We start from the raw sequence: 10,079 nt of genomic DNA, 5'->3' as shown, positions 1-10,079 counted from the left end.
GTGGAAAAAATTTTAATTAGAGATTAAGTGATTCGATTTGCAAGATTTTATAGATTTCGTGATAAGCAAGTTAAATTCTATGGAAATATTTTCATGCATAAATAATATAAAAGTATAAAAATCGTTAAAAAAAACATTGAATTTACTTATTTGTTTAATATAATTTATGTATATCAAATAAGTAATTTCATTAAATTAATTATTTTGGAACAAATTTAGTTCACTAAGTTATACATTTCCTTTAAATTTTCACTTTTTAAAGGTTGTATATTGTTAAGTTGTTGGTTTCTTTCCGATGTCGAATACTTTGTAGGTATATTTTTTGCAACGTACATATGTACACACAGTTACTAAAGTATACATACGGCCGACCAATTTTGTTTTATGTAGAAAATTATATTTCTTAATCTAATATTTTAATTAATTTTGTCTTAAATTATGAATTTAACAACACTTTTTGTATTATTTCTGTCATTATTTACATAATACAACCATGAAACACTTTAAGTGCATTCCTGCAATGTTACATACATAAGTATACATACGAACTTTTTTTTGATATACCGTTATAAATGCCGCTAAGAATTTTATGAGAGAATGCAAAGGACGATTATAAGATCAATTAAAGAGAATCCGAAACAAAGTGGGGTCAAGATCAAACATCAAGTGGAGTCCTGTCATGGAATTAAAATTTCCATCCAAACAGTTGGTCGCTGCATTAGAGTTGAACGAAAAAAGCCTTTGCTCAGAGCCGTAAACATAACAAAACGATTAGAGTACGCAAAAAAATACCAAATTATCCACTTAAGTGATCCTACATTTTGGGAACGTGTTATATTTACTGACAAGTGTAAGTTTATGGTTTTCGAAGGAGATGGACGTGCCAAAGTTGGGAGAAAACCTACCCTACCTCAAGACGTTAATTCTACAGTTAAACATGGTGGAGACTCTTTAATGGTCTGGGGGTGTATGGCCGCCGGTGGTGTTGGATGTCTAAGGTTTATTGAGGGTACATTGACATTTTAAAGGATAGCTACCTCCCCAGCGTGAGAAAACTAGGACTCGAAGGAAATGGCATATTTATACAGGACAACGATCATAAGCATTTCTCGAAGATAGTAAAATAATGTTTGCTTTACAATGTTAAAACTCAATTGGAGCCACAACAATCGCCTGATTTGAATGTTATACACATTGAAGCAGGCGTTGATAGAAGAATGGAATTTGATTTCAGCAGAAACGGCCAAAAAATTAGCATTGTCAATGCCTGCTAGACTGTCAGCTGTTGTGGAAGACAAAAGAGCCCACACACGATATTAAAAAATAGATTTTATAATATATTTTTTATTGAATTTTCTTAAGATATTGTATTGATTTTTTATGTTATTTTGTTGTAAACCTTAAATTTTTCTCGTTTTTTCATCAAGTCATATATAGTACGCACCGTATGAATACTTTAGTAACTGTGTGTATATAATAATGTTCTTTGTGTATTTTCAAAAAAAAATATTATCGAGAATTGAAAACATGAAAACATAATATATCCTCCTCTAACTCCAGCAGTTACAGCTAGAAGTTAGAATTTAATTTTATTTAATTGTCCTGTTTTGCTCAAAAGAATCTACCTATCTATATATTAATAGTGGGATATCTATTACAAAATTTTGTTTTTTAATCAATTATAAGATTTTTTCAATATTTACTTTTTTAGTTAAAATATGTTTCTATTAATATAACCTTTCTATCTCAATAAGTAAAAAGGCCCATTAAAATACAAATATAAAATACACAAATTAAAACTTCTTTTAAAACATTGAAGAAATAGCTATTTTAACTCCTTTGAAAAATGCCCTGTATGATTAAAATGTTCATCGTTAACCTCTCTAACTCCAAAAGTACTGGTGCGATTTTTTATTTTTTAGAAATTTTTGAAATATTAATCGGTTTTTAAAAAATTTTACTTAAAAAACCCTGGTTTCGAATACTTTGTATTCAACGGATAGTAAAATACAATTTTGATGTAAATAATAATACAGCTAGAAAAATTTTTTTAAAAAATGAATTTTAAACTAATTTTATTTATAATACCCTACACCATGAGTATATTTTTAAAATTTTTACTTTTTGTAAAGAAACTTTTATGTTGAATATTATTCCAAAATATTTAAGCAATTTATTGATAAAAAAACAAAATTTCTAAATGAGGCTTTATATAGGTCAAATATGGGCCGATCCTCGGTAAATTTGGGAAAAGGATATATTTTTAAATAACATTGTTGTTGAGATTCATTGCGATACAAATGGTTACAAGTCAATTTTAGACGTTTAAGATATTTTTTGAAGGGGGGTTTGTATGGGGGCTAGGGTCAAATAAAAGCCAATCCTTATGAAATTCTGCAGTGTTATTTATACTTATATAAAACTTATTTGTACTAATTTTTAGAGAGATAATAGAATATTTGACGTAATTATGGCATAAAAAGTTAAAATCGGGTACGGTTGTATGGGGGCTAGGTGAAATAATGGACCGATATCAACCATTTTCAACAGGCTTCGTCCCTGAGCCAAAAAACATGCTTGGTCCAAATTTCATCAAATTATCTTGAAAATTGCGGCCTGTACCTTGCGCACAAGGCTTACATGGACAGCCAGCCGGACAGACGGACGGACATGTCTTAATCGACTCAAAAAAATGATTCTGAATACTTTAAGGTGCGTATTGGACCAATATTTTTGTATGTTACAAACATCAGCACAAACGTATAATACCCTCCTCACTATAGTGGTGTAGGGTGTAAAAATTATTTGGTTATCCAATAAAATTGTTGACAGTAGCATACTTTATTTGGTGCTGCCATTGCAAGGAAATGTTGAAATGTCTATGAGAATTACTTAAACATTTGACATAAAACTAAAGATCCTGACAGAAAGGCGCAATTCACTAAAAAGTGAAAATGTTGAAAAATTATTATTTTTACATTTCAATGGTTTTTAACAAACACAAAGCTTCTTCAATCCAATCTTTCTTATGGTGAGGAAAATTTTCAATTCTTTCGTGCCAAATGAAATCTCTCTTACCTAAAGTAAATTTTGACATACACCACATTCACTTTGTGTATGCTATATTGATTTTTTACATATAATTCTAGAAGAAATTTTGAATTTATATATTAATTTGAATTATTTGTTTTTTAGTTTTCAAAATTTTTTTTTATTTGTCAAAAATATATGTTGACCAATGAGCTAGTGAAATTGTATTAATGCATAAATGTCAAACATTTACTTTTTGTAGTAAATTGTTACTAGTAGAATGTTACGTTTGGCACACACAATTTTTAAATTAATTTATTTTTTTAATTCGTTAACGTTGAAATAAAAGTTAACTTTTCTAATTTATTTATTTTTTATAATAAAAAGCGAATAAACAGAAAAATACCACTTTTTAAATTTTAACAAGTGAGAAATTATAGTCGGGCATGCCCTACACCAATTATGAGATTGGATTAATCTTCATTAATAAAATTCATAGAGAGTTTGTTTATGAAGTCTTGGAGCAAATGTGGTAGAGTAAATTCAAACAATGTTGTTCCTAATTTCGTTGTATGGCATTATATGGGAAAGGACAACTTTTTTGGAATACCTCCCAAACGATTCATGTTAATGTACTGAATTTTGTTTGAGAAATTATATATATAATTCAGGACATTTACGCGTATATAGGGAATTGAAGAGAACTTAATATTTCATATTTAGGGTATAAAAAGTATCGAGTAGTATTGAGTACCCAAATGAAAAGTATTGAGTAGTATCTAGTAGTGAAAAGTAGTAGAATGTTACAGCACTACGTGTTTTATTAAACAAATTTCCGTTACCCGTTTTTATAGAATTTGAAAAATATCAACCGGTTTTTTTTAAATGTCAACTATACGCAAACCGGTTTTTGGAAAATGTTAGATAATTGAACAACCTAATACATAATATGTATTTAATTTTTATAAAATATTTAATTTATATTAAAAAATTATATTTTAGATAAATCTTTCTAGAAAAGTACATACAATTATCACTTGTTCAGATAATTTCAGACAATGGAATTTATACCCCCTCACTCTTAACACAAATGCAACAACAAAGTACTTTGACTCCTAACACCCTACCTATTAAACTGATTTGTACACAAAGCTTTTGAAAATTACATACAAACACACTTTGTACATAAATACAACAAAAAAGGCGCGAAAAAAGTAAATAGGTGGTACATATACATATGTACACACATACCTTAACTTTTTTATAATGTACATATGTATGCAAAAATATTATTTAATTTCTTACCTTTAATTCTTTACCCCTCCAGCGCATTTCCAAAAAAAAACATCGCATCTACTTTCCATAGCCGTATGTATGCCAGTGTCTTTTACCCCTCCACAATATTCACAAAAAAAGCATCGCATCATCTGAACATTGCTGTATGTGTGTCAGTATCTTTTCATTTTGCCTTAGTATTGATGGCAAACTTAGTATAGACAAAAAAATTTTCTATTTCGTTTATTTAGAAACGGACGAACGAAAGTTAATTACATTTTCTAATTAAAGTTTTATTACGATTTTTCTACACTTTTAATAATAAAACACTATTAATAACCGAATTTAAATTAATTCTAACTAAATACTTCACTTTAATTAAACTTGTAAAAAAATTGCAATAACAAACCACTCGCGCAACCGTTTTAACTAAACACGACCGACTAACTCAACAAACGCGACAAGAATGAAATCCACTTGTTAACAAAAGAGAAAATCAACTGCATTGACTTGCAAATACAACAACAATAACAACAGTTATACTAATACAAATATAATAACAATATTAACGGTAAAAGAGCAACAACAAGAAATTATTTTTGGGAAATTTCGTCTTCACTCCCATTAAGTTCAAGGTTAGTAGGCAAGATAGAAGAATATAATAATGTTGCGTATGTAGCTTTTTTTGGGGGAATATTTGACGTTTAGTTTTTTAATCGCTTAAAAGGAATTAAGAAGACACACATCTAAAGATTTAATCCAACTGATTTTAAAATATTTCTTTGGAACACATTATTGTAATTTTTGTAGCAAAGTAAGAAATTAACCTAAATATTATCGACCGGGAGTTATGGTCCTTCAAAGTTTTGATATATAATTGGTTATACATACATATATCTCGATTACAGATTGAGCGATATAAATATCATTAGAAAAGTCTTTAGAAGAGCGTTTCATTTATGTATAGTATGGCATATATCATTAACCCATTGATAGACAGGGTCAAATCTTATGTTTTTCCTTTTAAGTTCTATTACAAAAGTACCATTATTTCTAAAACATATTGTTATAATTTCACATTATAATTAGATTAATTAATAAATTGTGTTCAAGTGCGATCTCTGGAATTTGTAATAACTTTTAAAACTGTTTTACTTATTGAAAAAAAAATAATAACAATAATAATAATAGAGTAATTATTTTCAACCTTTGAGAAGAGACGGCACCATTTAACATAGTCCTATCGCAGAGACAGTCAATATATGTACTTAACTATGATTTTTGCAGCATAAATATACAGACACGGAAACAAAAAAAATGGAAATGTGGAAAATTTCGGGAAATAAAACTACCATTAAAGGAAGCTATTTTTTCATCGTTGATCTAATATCGTCACCTGAAATGCAAAAAGGCGTAAGAACAAAAAAATGTAAATAGACTTTTAGATTGAAACTGGTCTATTGCATCAAAATACATGTTGCCGGAAATTTTTAGAACTCTTTTGTCAAAGTCTCCGATTTTATTATTATGAAATTGAAAAGGGCGTAACAAAAAATTAGTAATTTCCACAAGTCAGAATGTCCCAAAAAGCAATATAATAGACAATGTCTGACGGTACAATCATATTCAAACGTGTTTATTAATGTTGGGATACAAATATTGTAAAAAATTACGTTTTTTTTCATTATATTTAGTTTTTTCTCTCCTTTAAAATTTTAAAACCCTTTTGCATTTCAGGTGACGATATTTTAATATTATTCTGATCACCTTTTCTTAATTGATAATTAAACAAACAAAATGTCATACAGAATTTAAGTCGAAGTGCTTTAACTGAAACACGCGTGTACGCATACCTTGACGGCCTCACTAGATGAGTAAAACTAAACAACAACTCACCTCTGTCCCTTTGTGTATAGTCCGAAACACGGGTCATATTAATTGACTTTATTCAGTGGTCCCAATGTGAGTAATCTCCAACGCACTCAGCCATGTAGTCAAATCGCTGATAAATTAAAGAAAGGGCAGTGACGACCACATCCGTCTCTTCCCGCTAAACCATAGTTTAGCACACCATCACTCCATCCGTCAAATCCATTAATTACTCCATCCTATTTATAGAATCAGAGTATAAAATCTACTTTCCTAAAATCACCATATTTAAGAAAAACGCTTAATGGTCTATACCTTTAAAATTGCAGGCTTAATATAAGTGCACAGAAACTGTATTAGGATGGCACCCAAAATAGTTTGATACTAATATGTATTAGGGTATATATTTTTAAAAATATTCTTGAAAATATTGATATTCAGCTTTAAAAGATTTTGCATAGAAATCCAAATAATTTTTTTTTTTAATCAAGTTCGCTTGAAAGTCTAAAATTTGTATTTATAAATTTTCTTCTATAACTATTTGTAATTGCTTTTCTTTTTTAGAATTATTAAAATGTTGCCCACCTAATAAACCTAATTAGTGTAATAAAAATTCTCCTGAATTCCAATTCTTTTTTAAAATGAAAATATTTTTACAAAAATAGTCGTGTTAGTTTTTGATTGTTCCAAATAAGACATGCTGTGTTCATACTTTATCAAGAGTTAACCAATAGCTTCATTATCATCATTTACAAAAACAGCAAACATTAATTGTAACAGTACATGCCAGAACAAGAATTCATCGCACCCTTCCGCGCTTTTTCATAAGATATGTTTGTATGTATGTAATACCATCGTTTAAATTTACATACATTTTTCAATTTTTTTACATCACTCTCACTTGTTAAACACTATAGAATATTGCAAATATTACTGCGTTCCTAGTACATGCATATTTCTAATTCTCATCTTATTATTATTCCTTCATTCCTTTTTCTTTAAGGAACCTAACAAAACCTAACTTTATAAAGCTGCTCAAAAATTGTTACTAACCAATTACTATACTTAAAAACAACATAAAAGCAAATAATACAACATTTCATAGAACCATTCAGCTTCCTTACAATATATAATACTTTGGCTTACAATAACAAACACGGTTAAGTTAAGTAGTATATTGTAAATATTACTGCAACCCTAGTATATGTGACTTATTCTCATCTTATTTTTCTTATGATTCAAATTCTTTCTCCCTGCCCCTTCTTTGAAGAATCATTCAAATAACTTAACTACAAATAAAAGTAAAGCCTAAAATTCGTTTGTTACTAACCAAATTAATGCAAAACAAAAAACTATTGTAATAACAACAAAATTCATATAATTTTAAAACACACAGAGAAAACAGATTCGTTGTGATAACCGAATTTGTTTCCAATCGAATTCAGTCGGTTCTCACAACTATACCTTTATTCGATTGTAATTATTGTAAAATTCGGTTACTCTTATTGAATATATGGAGTACACAACTACTTTTGATTATTATTCGGTAATCAGGATTGGAATTATTGGTAGTTACAACTGAAATTATTATTTATTAAAACCCAATTTGTGGATTATGTGTATTTTTAAAATATATTTCATTTTATTTAAAATATTTACAATAAAATATGAATCTGTATAAACTTACAAAACGTATATATATTATTTGATGACAGATGAAAATTTGATGTTTATGTGCGGGGATTTTTTTCTTCATCCTAACAATGTCTAACATGCCCAAAGGAGTACTACCTTTCCGCAGCTGTAAAATTAAGAAAACTAATAGAAAATAACACAAAAAAGATTAGGAGATATAAAAGAAATTTAACATTACCTTTATCTTTCCGTATTTATTTATCCTCAAATGTAATTTGTCTTTTTATTAAATATAAATTCATTTTATTTTATTTATTTTTATGTACGTCATCTAAAATTACCAACTTATTGGTTGTGAACATCGAAATTGGTTCCTTTAATCATCATTTAATTTTAAATAATTGTTTCCATTAATAATTGGTTGCAGTGCCCAATATTTTTTACTCTCTACTATTTTTCAGTTGCAACGACTAATATTTGATGTTCTGACGTTTCAATTCTAAATAAAAATCGGCTTCTTTTACTGAATTCACAAAAATAATTAATAACCGATACAATTCAGTTCAAATTACTGATATGGAAATTGTTAACACCACAATTCGTTTATAATTATGGTTTTTTAGTACTGAATATAGAAAATTAGTTAATTTTACAGATTTTTAATAACAGCGATAGAATTTTAATTAATTTAACTAAATATTTATTAGGCTAACCGATTTCTGTGTACATGCATAAAAAACTACAAAAACAATACATTATATTTTTTTGCCCACTTTCCGTTTCCACTTTCAAAATAACTGGCATAATCTTTACTCTCTTCTATTTACTCTCCTCTCTATTTGATCTAAAAATATTTTATGGAAATAAACAACAACATCAATAGTTCCTTTTCCTCTTTGAGTTGTTATTCGCAGAGTTGGGTAAAGGTATATGTATATGCATAAACATGTATGACCAACACATCTTGTGCATTTACAAAAACGTAGCCAATGCAACAACAACAAAAACATTGTGCAGATAAAGCAATGAATTATATGTCAACACATCATCTTAACTCCCATTACTTTTAAGATAAATAAGCCAAATACATGTGTACATATGTATGTTTAAGAGCATAATAGTGATGCGTATGTAGCTGTTTAGTTGTTTTATTGTTTTGGTAGTAATTTAAAAAGATTTTATGGTAAATATTTTGTGTTTAATAAATTTAAATCTATAATTATATATATTATAACAAGTCATCTTCAGTTGTTTCATAAAATAAGTGCAAATTAAATTTTTTTTTCATTTTACCAAAAACTTGCGATATATGAAAAACGCTAAAATGATTGGTTTAGTCAGTAACATTAGGATGGTTCTTAAACATTATGTCGTAATAATACAATTCATGAAAAATATTTTTTTATTAAATTTATAATAACATAAGAAAAAATATGAAAACTTCAATTGCGGACCATTTGCTATTAGGAGTAGTCTAATAAGGTCTTACTATTAATGTATTATATAAATACTTTCTAATTCATTAGTCGTCTTGACAGTTAAGATATAGAAGCTGTATAAGTTTTCATGCGATTTACAAAGACAACTTTTTCTAATTACTTGTAATTGTTAGTGGTAAGTACTTGCCTCCAATGACATCACCGTGTTAAAATGCTATTGTGTAAGTAAATTTTAGCATTTTAACTCCTTACATGGTAATGAAAGTTTTTACTGGGTAGGTATCGATTAAAAATTGAATAGTTTAATTTTTATGAGGCCTGTACAAACTTGTCAAGAATAGAAGTAAATTTTTAAAAAAATGTGAAATTCCTAGTTATTCGTAAATACAGTTGTAATATCGTGTTAAATAAATAACTATATAATTAATTAACACCGCATTAAAAATTAGTAAATGTGAACATTTTATGATAATTTAAAGATTTTAACAAAATTTTAGTATATATTTGTTTTTTTTTTTACTTTTAAGTAATGTCGTAATACAAGAAAGATACTCTTATATCTTCAAAACCAACTAAGACTTTAAATAAGTTCATTTTGCAATGTATTGAAAATCATCTTTTTTTAATTAACTTCATGGGAGTTATTAATACTTAAAGAAATCATGTCTCGTCATATATGAGTTTTCGCAATCTATCACAAACACTTATTTTGCATTCATCATTAGAGTTCAAATTTGAATTAATTTTTGATATACATTGCTCATTTACTACAAGACTGTCTTAATCCAAAATTCGTGTTCCTTGAACAGAGGACAAATTAGAAAATATGCA

This window comes from Lucilia cuprina, chromosome 4, assembly GCF_022045245.1.
Source record: "Lucilia cuprina isolate Lc7/37 chromosome 4, ASM2204524v1, whole genome shotgun sequence".
Taxonomy (NCBI): Eukaryota; Metazoa; Arthropoda; class Insecta; order Diptera; family Calliphoridae; genus Lucilia; species Lucilia cuprina.
Note: the sequence above shows the minus strand (reverse complement) of the source record.